Source organism: Lathyrus oleraceus, chromosome 6, assembly GCF_024323335.1.
Source record: "Lathyrus oleraceus cultivar Zhongwan6 chromosome 6, CAAS_Psat_ZW6_1.0, whole genome shotgun sequence".
In the NCBI taxonomy this organism is placed as follows: Eukaryota; Viridiplantae; Streptophyta; class Magnoliopsida; order Fabales; family Fabaceae; genus Lathyrus; species Lathyrus oleraceus.
The window spans coordinates 238815112-238824544 of NC_066584.1; the positions used below are offsets into that span (position 1 = coordinate 238815112).

General features: G+C 39.3%; 1 non-coding gene across 1 annotated transcript; it reads right to left on the minus strand.

Moving 5' to 3' along the window:
- Window positions 1-5594: 5594 nt before the first annotated feature.
- Window positions 5595-5701, minus strand: LOC127099793 (small nucleolar RNA R71). Its single transcript, XR_007794263.1, has one exon. It is a non-coding gene; the product is annotated as a small nucleolar RNA R71 (small nucleolar RNA).
- Between the last annotated feature and the right edge of the window lie 3732 nt (window positions 5702-9433).

Here is a 9433-nt window from a genome sequence, read left to right on the forward strand (position 1 = left end):
GTCCTCACAGTCATATCACCATGTACTTTAGGAAAATAGCATTGTATATCAACAATGATAACCTGCTGATCTATTGCTTCTAGGATAGTCTGTCCGGGGCTTCCCTAGATTGGTACATGAGTTTGGAATGCACAAAGATTCGGTCATGGATGGACCTATCCGAGGCATTCTTGAAATAGTACAAGTACAACCTTGATATGGTTCCAACAAGGCTTAAGTTACAGAATCGAGCACAGAGATCCAATGAAACCTTCAAAGAGTATGATCAACGTTGGGGCGAAAAAATGGCATCTAAGGTCCGACCAACACTATTTGATAACGAACTGGTAGATATCTTCATGGGTACACTCCAAGGGATGTATTATGAGAAGATGATTGGAAGTTCATCCATAAACTTTATTGATATGGTAACTATTGCTGAGGGTGTGGAAAATGGGCTGAAATCAGGGAAGATCACAGATACAACCGCTCCGCAGACAACGAACAAGAGGTCACATGGGGGCTTCACAAAGAAGAAGGAAAGGGAAGAAAATGCTGTGATGGCAGGTGCCCACCCCCAATATCAGTTCCTGATGACCCCTATGTCGTATTATCCATATCCGTATGTCGCTGCAGCTCAGTATCAACAACCGTCAGGTCAGTATCAACCGCAGAAAGGCAGTCAACAATCAGCACCTGCTCAAAGAAATCAGAACCATCAATACAATCGTGACAATAAAGGACAAGGTCGAGGTCAGAACAGCAGAAACAATTTTGGTAATCGTCTCTAGATCAACAAGATTCCGGTACCGTATGCAGAATTGGTGCCCTATCTGATCCATGTGGGGGCTATCATACCAAAAGAAATATTTATGGCCACTCCTCAATTCCTCCCTAAGCATGATCCTAACTCTTCACGCACTTATCACGCCAGATTCATAGGGAATTCTACAGAAGACTGTTGGGCACTCAAATACAAAATCCAAGATTTGATCAATCAAGACATCTTGACCTTCTCCGAGGAAAAACCCAATGTGAAGATGAATCCTTTTCCAAATTATGGTGGTTCAGCAGTCAATGTTGTAGTCGAGGAGGAAACTATTGAGTCCATACTAAGAGCCGAAGATGTAAAGACTCCGATGTTGGTTGTGTTATAGAGACTTGAGCAGTTTGGGTTTCTAACAGGTATACATGATGATTGCACGGTATGTGAGTACGATCCAGACAGTTGCGATGAGCTGAGAGGTTATGTACAAGAACTGATGGATCAGGGTATGATACAATTCTCCATGTTTAAGGCATTAGAAGAAGTTGCAGTAATTGAACCAATAACCATTGTGTACATAAAGAAGAAGGTTGAAGCTCCTCCCAAGAGGATTCAACCAATTCATTTCCGAGTCCCCAGTTCGTTTCCGTATCAGAACACCAAGGCAGTGCCTTGGAATTACGAGATAACAACGTATTTGGGAGGAAAAGAAAACCGTATTCTTGACACTAAAATCGTCAACATCATTGGAGCGGGAGGAATGACTCGCACTGGTCGTGTATTCACTCCAAAATACACTCCTAGGGTGTCTCCAGTGCCCACAGTTATCCCACCTAAGGCGAAGGTCATTCCTATTCCAACTCCGCAGGCAGGGGCAACTGTACCTGCCACTCCGAACATGACAACGACTCAAATGCTGACGAAGGTTATTGACAATAAAGCTGCAGAGCAAGAGATGTCTAAAGGTAAAGGGATGATGGTTGAGAATGAGCAAGTTGAAGATCACAAGAAGAATATCACTTTTGAGGAAAGCCAAGAATTCCTCAAATTGATCAAGAGGAGTGATGTCAAAATTGTCGACCAGTTGAACCAGACTCCCTCCAAAATATCCATTTTGTCTTTGCTATTGAGTTCTGAGGCTCATCGCAAAGCATTGCTGAAAGTTCTGAATGTCGCTCATGTCATGCAAGATATCACGGTCGATCAGTTTGACGACGTAGTTGCCAATATCACAGCCAATAGGTATTTAGGGTTTAATGAAGCAGAACTACCTCCTGAGGGGAGTGCCCATAATAAAGTGTTACACATTTTAGTCACATGCACAGACTCCCTTCTATCTCGAGTCCTCATTGACACTGGTTCTTTGCTTAATGTATTGCCAAAATCTACATTAAGCCAATTGTAGTTTAAAGGGCCCGAGATGAGGACCAACACACTGATTGTCCGAGATTTTGATGGTTCCCAAAAGCAGGTTATTGGGGAAGTCGATCTGCCCATCTGTGTTGGACCTCACTAGTTCAACATTACCTTCCAAGTCATGGATATCAACCCATCTTACAGTTATTTGTTGGGTAGGTCATGGATTCATGTCGTTGGGGCAGTCACCTCTACATTGCACCAAAGGATGAAGTTCTTGATTGATGACAAGCTGGTAATTGTGTATGGTGAAAAAGATCTATTAGTTAGCGAACTCTCGTCGTTCACATATGTTGAGACAGATGAAGGGATTGTTGATATTCCGCTCCACTATTTAGAGTTTGAAGAAGTTAGTTATGCTATCGCCAATCATGACCAATCATCCGCTACGGTCCTATCCTCAATGAAAAGTGCCAGGAAGACGTTGGAGAAAGGCCCGTTTCCCTGTTAGGGTAAAGTTGTCAACATGGCGGAGAAGCGCGACAAGTTTGGTATCGGTTATCACCCAACAGCACGCAAGGCGAGCCCAAAGAAGAAGCAGTTTAACCCGGTCAAATTTAGCAGCGCCGGTTTTCAAAATGATCATATTGTGGCAGTCATTGGAGAGTCTAGTGGCAACAAACTAGAGGCGTCTAGCCTCATACGCATATGTCCTCCAGGGTTCAAGCTTCCCAACTGGACAGCTACCGTGATTCCCATAGTATACTCGAAAAAAATGTAAAGCATTTTGTTTTCTCAATCCCTCATCCCCGCCTGAGACGAGAGGATAGATTGTAAGGGCCTCTATGTTTAAAAGTATTATGTGAATAAATAAAAAATACTTTTTGCATGCAAAACATGTGTTCCCTTTTCTTTCAGTTATTTTCACTTTTCACTAAAACAAGGAATGGCAAAAGATTTCTTTTTCTTTTTTCCACTTTTCTCAAAAAAGCATACTAAAATAAGCTCATCATATGCAGAGAAAAAAAACTATTGATTACAACATGGCTAAAATCAACTGTAAATCTGGATTTCCAATCAGCCAAGCTGAAGACGATAGTGAGGAAGATTGGGAATTACCAACTGAACTAGCACAACTCCTTGAGCACGAAGAAAAAGAGATTCAACCATACAAAGAACCAGTCGATGTCATTAACTTGGGTTCTAAAACTGACAGAAAGGAAGTAAAAGTTGGGGCATTGATAACGCGAAAACACATTAGATAATTGGCTTAATTTACACCCTAAGATCACATCATTTCGATTAATATCCCGATTATTGCGCAAGTATTCATGTTGTTTTTGCAGGTATTTGAATCTCCATGCACTAAAGAGCAAAATGAAGAAAAGGAAGAAAAAGAAGAAGAAACAAGTGAAAAAGCACAGAAAAACCAGAAAAACAGATTATGCAGATTTTGCTGATGTGACGATCGCCACACATTCATGACGCTCGTCACGACCCAGACTGTGACGACCGTCACAAGCCCATGACGAGCGTCACGCGGCCACAAACTGCGCTTTGAAGCAGTCAGCAACAGGCGCCCAAATGTGCCTAAATCTCATCCAACAAACTTTTCCCACAGATTCCTCTCTCAAGACCAAGTGTTCCTTGATTTTCTCAACTGCCAAGACCTAATGGACACTATATAAAGGACTCAATTGGGAAAAATTGAAGATGCCTACTTTGATATTTACGCTCTGCAATTTAATTTTCAGTTTTCCAGCATTCAACATTTTTCTTTCTTTCCAGCAACCTTGTTTCCGTTGCCTTATTGTTTTCGCCATTCTTTTTGTAGTTTCCCTTTTCCAGTTAGTTTTTCAGTTAGCCATAGTAGTAGTTTCCTACATTGGGGAACTACTACACTTTATTTAATTTTTAGTAGTAATCTGTATTGAAGAAGCAAAGCCTACCGACTTCTGGAGGACTGCTGAAGTGCTCAAAGAATCGCTATACTCTGTACTTCGATTTCCAGGTTTCTATTGAATTATTATTGTTATTGCCCATTTATTGTTATAAGCATGTTTGCCGTAACGTTGATCTGTGTATGCCTTGTGTTTGCTTTATTTAATATGTCTGGCTAAACTACCGGTATCGGTATGTAGCAACTTAATTTGATGGGATTTAATAATAACCGGTGAAAACCTTTTTTCTCAAATAACCTTTTAGGCTGAAGTTTTTAATCTAGATTTAATTAACTTTATCACAAAAGCGTGAAAAGCTATTTAACACGATTTTGCCACGAGAGTGGGAAATTAACTAAGGTGAGAACCAACAATCGCGAGAGCGTGAGGCTCGAGCTGGATAGTAAAAATTAGGCATTGAGTTTAAAAACAGCGAGAGCACTTTAAAAACAATTAGAACTTATTTATTTTCAAAAAGTAATTTTGACTTCAAATGGGACAGCGAGAGCGTACATTCTGACTTAAAGTTATAGGCCGAATCAACAACCACGAGAGTGTGAGATAAAGTCTTTTAAATAAACATTTTCTGCTGAGAGATATTTGGCATTTAAACTATTCACAGGTAACTTATCAAATCCCTGACGATTAATGCGCTGCATACTGATTCCTTCCATTAATTCTTTATTAAACCAAAAATTTCCCCTAGATTTACTATATTACCCCTGAACCTCTACCAATCAATTCCCTTAGCTAAACATAGTGACGTTAGTAGCACTAGTTTGACCATAGGTCCCTGTGGGATCGATATCTTTTAAAACTAAAGCGACTAGACTGTGCACTTGCAGTCAAGTACCCGACAGACTATATTTTATATATAGCCACGACAAGCATCAAGTTTTTTACGCCGTTGTCGGGGACTTGTTTTAGTCGAATAGTGCGATTCTTTCGTTGCACGGTATAAACTAAGGTAAAAATCAAAAACTAATCTTCTCTCCTTTTCTTTCCCTGATTGTATGCCAAGTACTCGCTCACAAGGCAATAACTTAGCACCACCAATCTTCGAATTAGAGCGTTTCCTATACGTGAGACGCCGAATACACGAATATCAACAAAAGTACGGTATTCCCGATATCTCATTCCCTCTTAAATCAGAAGAAAAACCAAACATGGCTGAAGAAGGACCACATAATCGTCCTCTTAAATTATACGCTACCCCATCTCAACAAGAACCTCACAATAGCATTGCTGCTCCCGCTATTAATCGAAACGATTTCGAGCTGAAACCCTCACTCTTATCAGCCGTCCAACAACATCAATTTGCTGGAAATCCAACAGAAGATCCTAATGAACACCTGACCAAGTTTGTGCAGTACGCCGATACTGTAATAGCGAATGGTGTATCTCAAGATGCGATAAGACTGTGCCTTTTCCCCTATTCACTAAGAGACAGAGCTTGGGCTAGGTTGCAATCCTTGCCCTCCAACTCCGTTACAACATGGGAGGAGCCGAAGAACGTATTCTTATCCCGATACTTTCCGCCGAGCAAAACGGCTATGCTGAGAGCTCAAATCAACGGATTCAAGCAAAAAGATGTGGAATCTCTCTACGAAGTGTGGGAGAGATACAAGGACATGATGAGAATATGTCCACATCACGGTCTAGAAGACTGGGTGATGATTCACACTGTAGCGGTGTATTCGTCGCTATATGATCTATTGATTAAACCATAAGCAAAGCATACAATGAATTCGAGTCGCCACCGCACTTTTATTTATCCAAAGGACTGGCTAAAAAGCGAACAAAAGCCTAAGAAGTTTTACACGTAGAAAACTAATAAAAAGATCAGAGAGTCTGGGTAAGGGGTAAATTACGCAATGGGAAGGTGTTAGGCACCCACTACGTCCTAGGTACTCCTAGGGAGCCCTTTTCACACTTGTTGTATAAAATTGTTATTTGTTATGACATAAGTATTGTGCAAACATGATTGGGATGATGAGAAAAGAATGTACAATTTTTATTGGGTTTGAACGGATGAACCCGCTGCCTACGTACCTTCCATCAAAGGTAAGGATCAAAACGCCGTAGTTCGGCTAAAAGATTTCCAAAAAATTGGTGGATTCAATTTTAAACAATAGCACTGAGGCTTTTCATTATCAATGGGAGAAAACTCGACCAAGACCAACATCCACCATGCGAGGATAGCTTCGACGTACTAGAGGGGTTAGCCCTGTTTTCAGTACGGAAGTCTTACTGTCGACTCACTAAAGATAAGGTGAGGTTTACATCAACCACAATGATAATTGAAACCTATGGCTAATGCATGAAAAGATTTAACAATGGACAAAGCCAAAACAAGTGAATGGGTGAAGTTAATTGATTGTGATTGTGAAAGTAGGGTCAAAGTATGATTAAGATTAATTCAAAGAAGTATTATGAAATGGAGTTTGAAAAAAGTCAAGGACTTGGGGTCCAGGTTTTTAATTTGAAAACATGAAGATGTTTGCACAATATCTATCTCAAGTTTGAAATCAAAGTGTGAAAAGGTTTAGGACATAATGAGGATGAATGGATGAAGATGGATTGTAAAACTTCTTAGAAGGTTCACCTCTTGAAATCATATAGAAGATGATTCAAGTGTGTCCTTTGGAATGGCAATGAATAATAACAATGTAAGCAGACAAATGATACTGGATGCCACTCAATGGTCTTACTCCAATCTCACAAACAAAAAGCGGATACCGGATACCAATAGATGGATTTACACCAATCTCCTAAAACAGAAATGGATATCAGAGGCCACTCAATGGACTTACACTAATCTCCTAAAAAAATGAAACTTGGATACCGGATGCCAATCTGTCTGGACTTATACCAATATCCAACATATGATCCTAGGAATACAAATGCCAACTTGCAGGGACTTACAATTGCATCCTCACATAAACAAAGAAAAACAAAACATGGATGTCAGATGCCAATCTGTCTGGGCTTACCCTAACCTCCACAGTATGGTCCTAGGAATACAAATGCCAACTTACAGGGACTTACAATTGTATCCTCACATACAAACAAGCAAAGCAACAAGTGATCATAGGAAAGCAAATGCCAACTTGCAGGGACTTACAATTGCATCCTCACATATAATCAACAAATGCATCAGGCAAAGATAAGATGAGTGGCCAAGGTAATGGTCTTATACTCACTTCCATATCATAGGAGCAATGGCCAATGGATGGTCTTACAATTGTCCTCAATGGGTAAACAGCAATGATAAGTCATAAAGACAAATGAGATGATTATGCATTAATGAGCAATAAATGATGATGAGTGCACAAAGCAAGCAAGCAAACATGTGTATATGAAGCAAGTGATCAATCAATGAAAGCATTAAGCACACACTATAACCAAACAAGGAGGCTCATACAAGAGGGTTAGGCATTGAAGCCAACTGGAATAGGGTCAAAGGTGCTCTTAACCTTGCCATTGAGGGGCTAAGGTGAAGCAGATGAAAGGATATGAGGGGTGTGCCTCATTGCTCTTATCCCTGGTCAGGGAGAGCATTTGGATATCAGAAGGTGTGGGAGTTCAGAAAGTAGGAACTCTCTCCACAGATTATTGACTCTATAGATCTTGGGTTTGGATCTCAATGCTACAACCATGTAATGGGAGCAAGGAGAAGACTCACAGAATAGTAGGAGATAGGCTACATATCTCTTTGATCTACCAATTGCCTTACTTGAAGGACTTTTCCTGCTTGGGACAAAAGTAAACACACACAAGCATTGCCTCTTAAGGAGGACTTCAGACAGTTGCCTGGCCAAGTAACAGGCCAGGTCTTCCAGACTACATGAAGAATAAGGAATTATACCTCAATGCAAATTGCTATAAAGCAAAGCAAAGCAAGTTCAAAGAACTAAGCAACTAATGGCACCTGAAATAGTCAAACAGAATCAGTACACCATTCAAAAGTCAAAGCAAAATGAGAATAGAATTAACAGTCAACATAATCAGATGAATGTGCAAAGTACAAGACTCAAATCATGAGTCAAGCCACCTACAAAACAAAGAGGTTAGCTCATGATAAACAATCAAGCTCAATCAAATTTGTATGATCTCTTTGGAGCATTGTTGCTTAACCTGAAACAATGAGCTCAAACATAAGCAACAGGACCACTAGGACAAGCCTAGGGTCAAAAAGATATGAGAAAGTCAAAACAGCAAATGATAGTCAACCACAATCAAGTTTAAACAATCAAGAAGCAAACCCAATTGGTCCTACATTCATATCATTCATCATCATGATTTCATAAGCAAAAGAAGTCAAAGCATGGCAAATGAAAGCTCATAGAAGTCAACAGCAAGACTTAGCTCAAAACCAATCATAATCAATTCCAAAAATCATCAAATAATTCATGATCAATCATAATCCATAACATGACATGCATATAAAATTTCAGCTCATTTGGATCATGGGAAGATAGTCAATGAAAATCAGAAAGGCAAGGCAAGTTTAAGCATGCTCAAAGAAGTCAACCAAACATGTATCAACTTCAAAGATTCATAAGTCAGTGATAACAAATGAGAAATGAATGGCATCAACACCATGACAAAGCTTAAGATGTCTACTAATCACATGTAAAATTTCATGATCATCCAATAAAGTATGAGAATTTCACAAATGAAACGGAACATGTATCACACAAGTCAACATTTTGGTCAAACAGGGGATAAAATCTCAATCAATTAGAAAATGCCACAATTAATTCCAAGAAAATTCACATGTGAACTAGACATACAATAGTAGACTCATGCAAAAATTCACATCAATTGGAGGTCAGGAAGCATGGTATCAAAAATCATGAAATTGCATATCAATGGTGTGACACAAATTGTCACACCCTAATTCAAAAATTCATAACTCAATGACCAGATAAGATAAATTCACAAACTCTATATCAAAATCACCATGGATGAGTCTAGATTAAGCACAAAAAATTCAGGGCCATTGGATATATCATCATCATTTCACAATTGAATTGGCAAAAGGTACAAAATATGCATACATGTCACAAACCCTAGCATCATTAAAAATTCGATCATCCAAAAAATCAGCAAAAATCATGATAAAATACTAGACATCAAGCAGAGTACAATGCAAAAAAATTTCATGAAATTTGGATCAAAGGTGATGATGTTATGAATTTTAGAAGATGATGAACCAAAATGAAATACAAAATTGAAATGAATTGATTTTAAATGGATTAAATAAACCGTGGATGGCATTTTTGTAATTGTTGGTTCACTTAAATGAAACGGTGCGTAGCACCCGGTGATGTGTCAAGCAGCAATACGCTCATGGCAATAAAACAGTGGAATTCCATGCAAATAACAC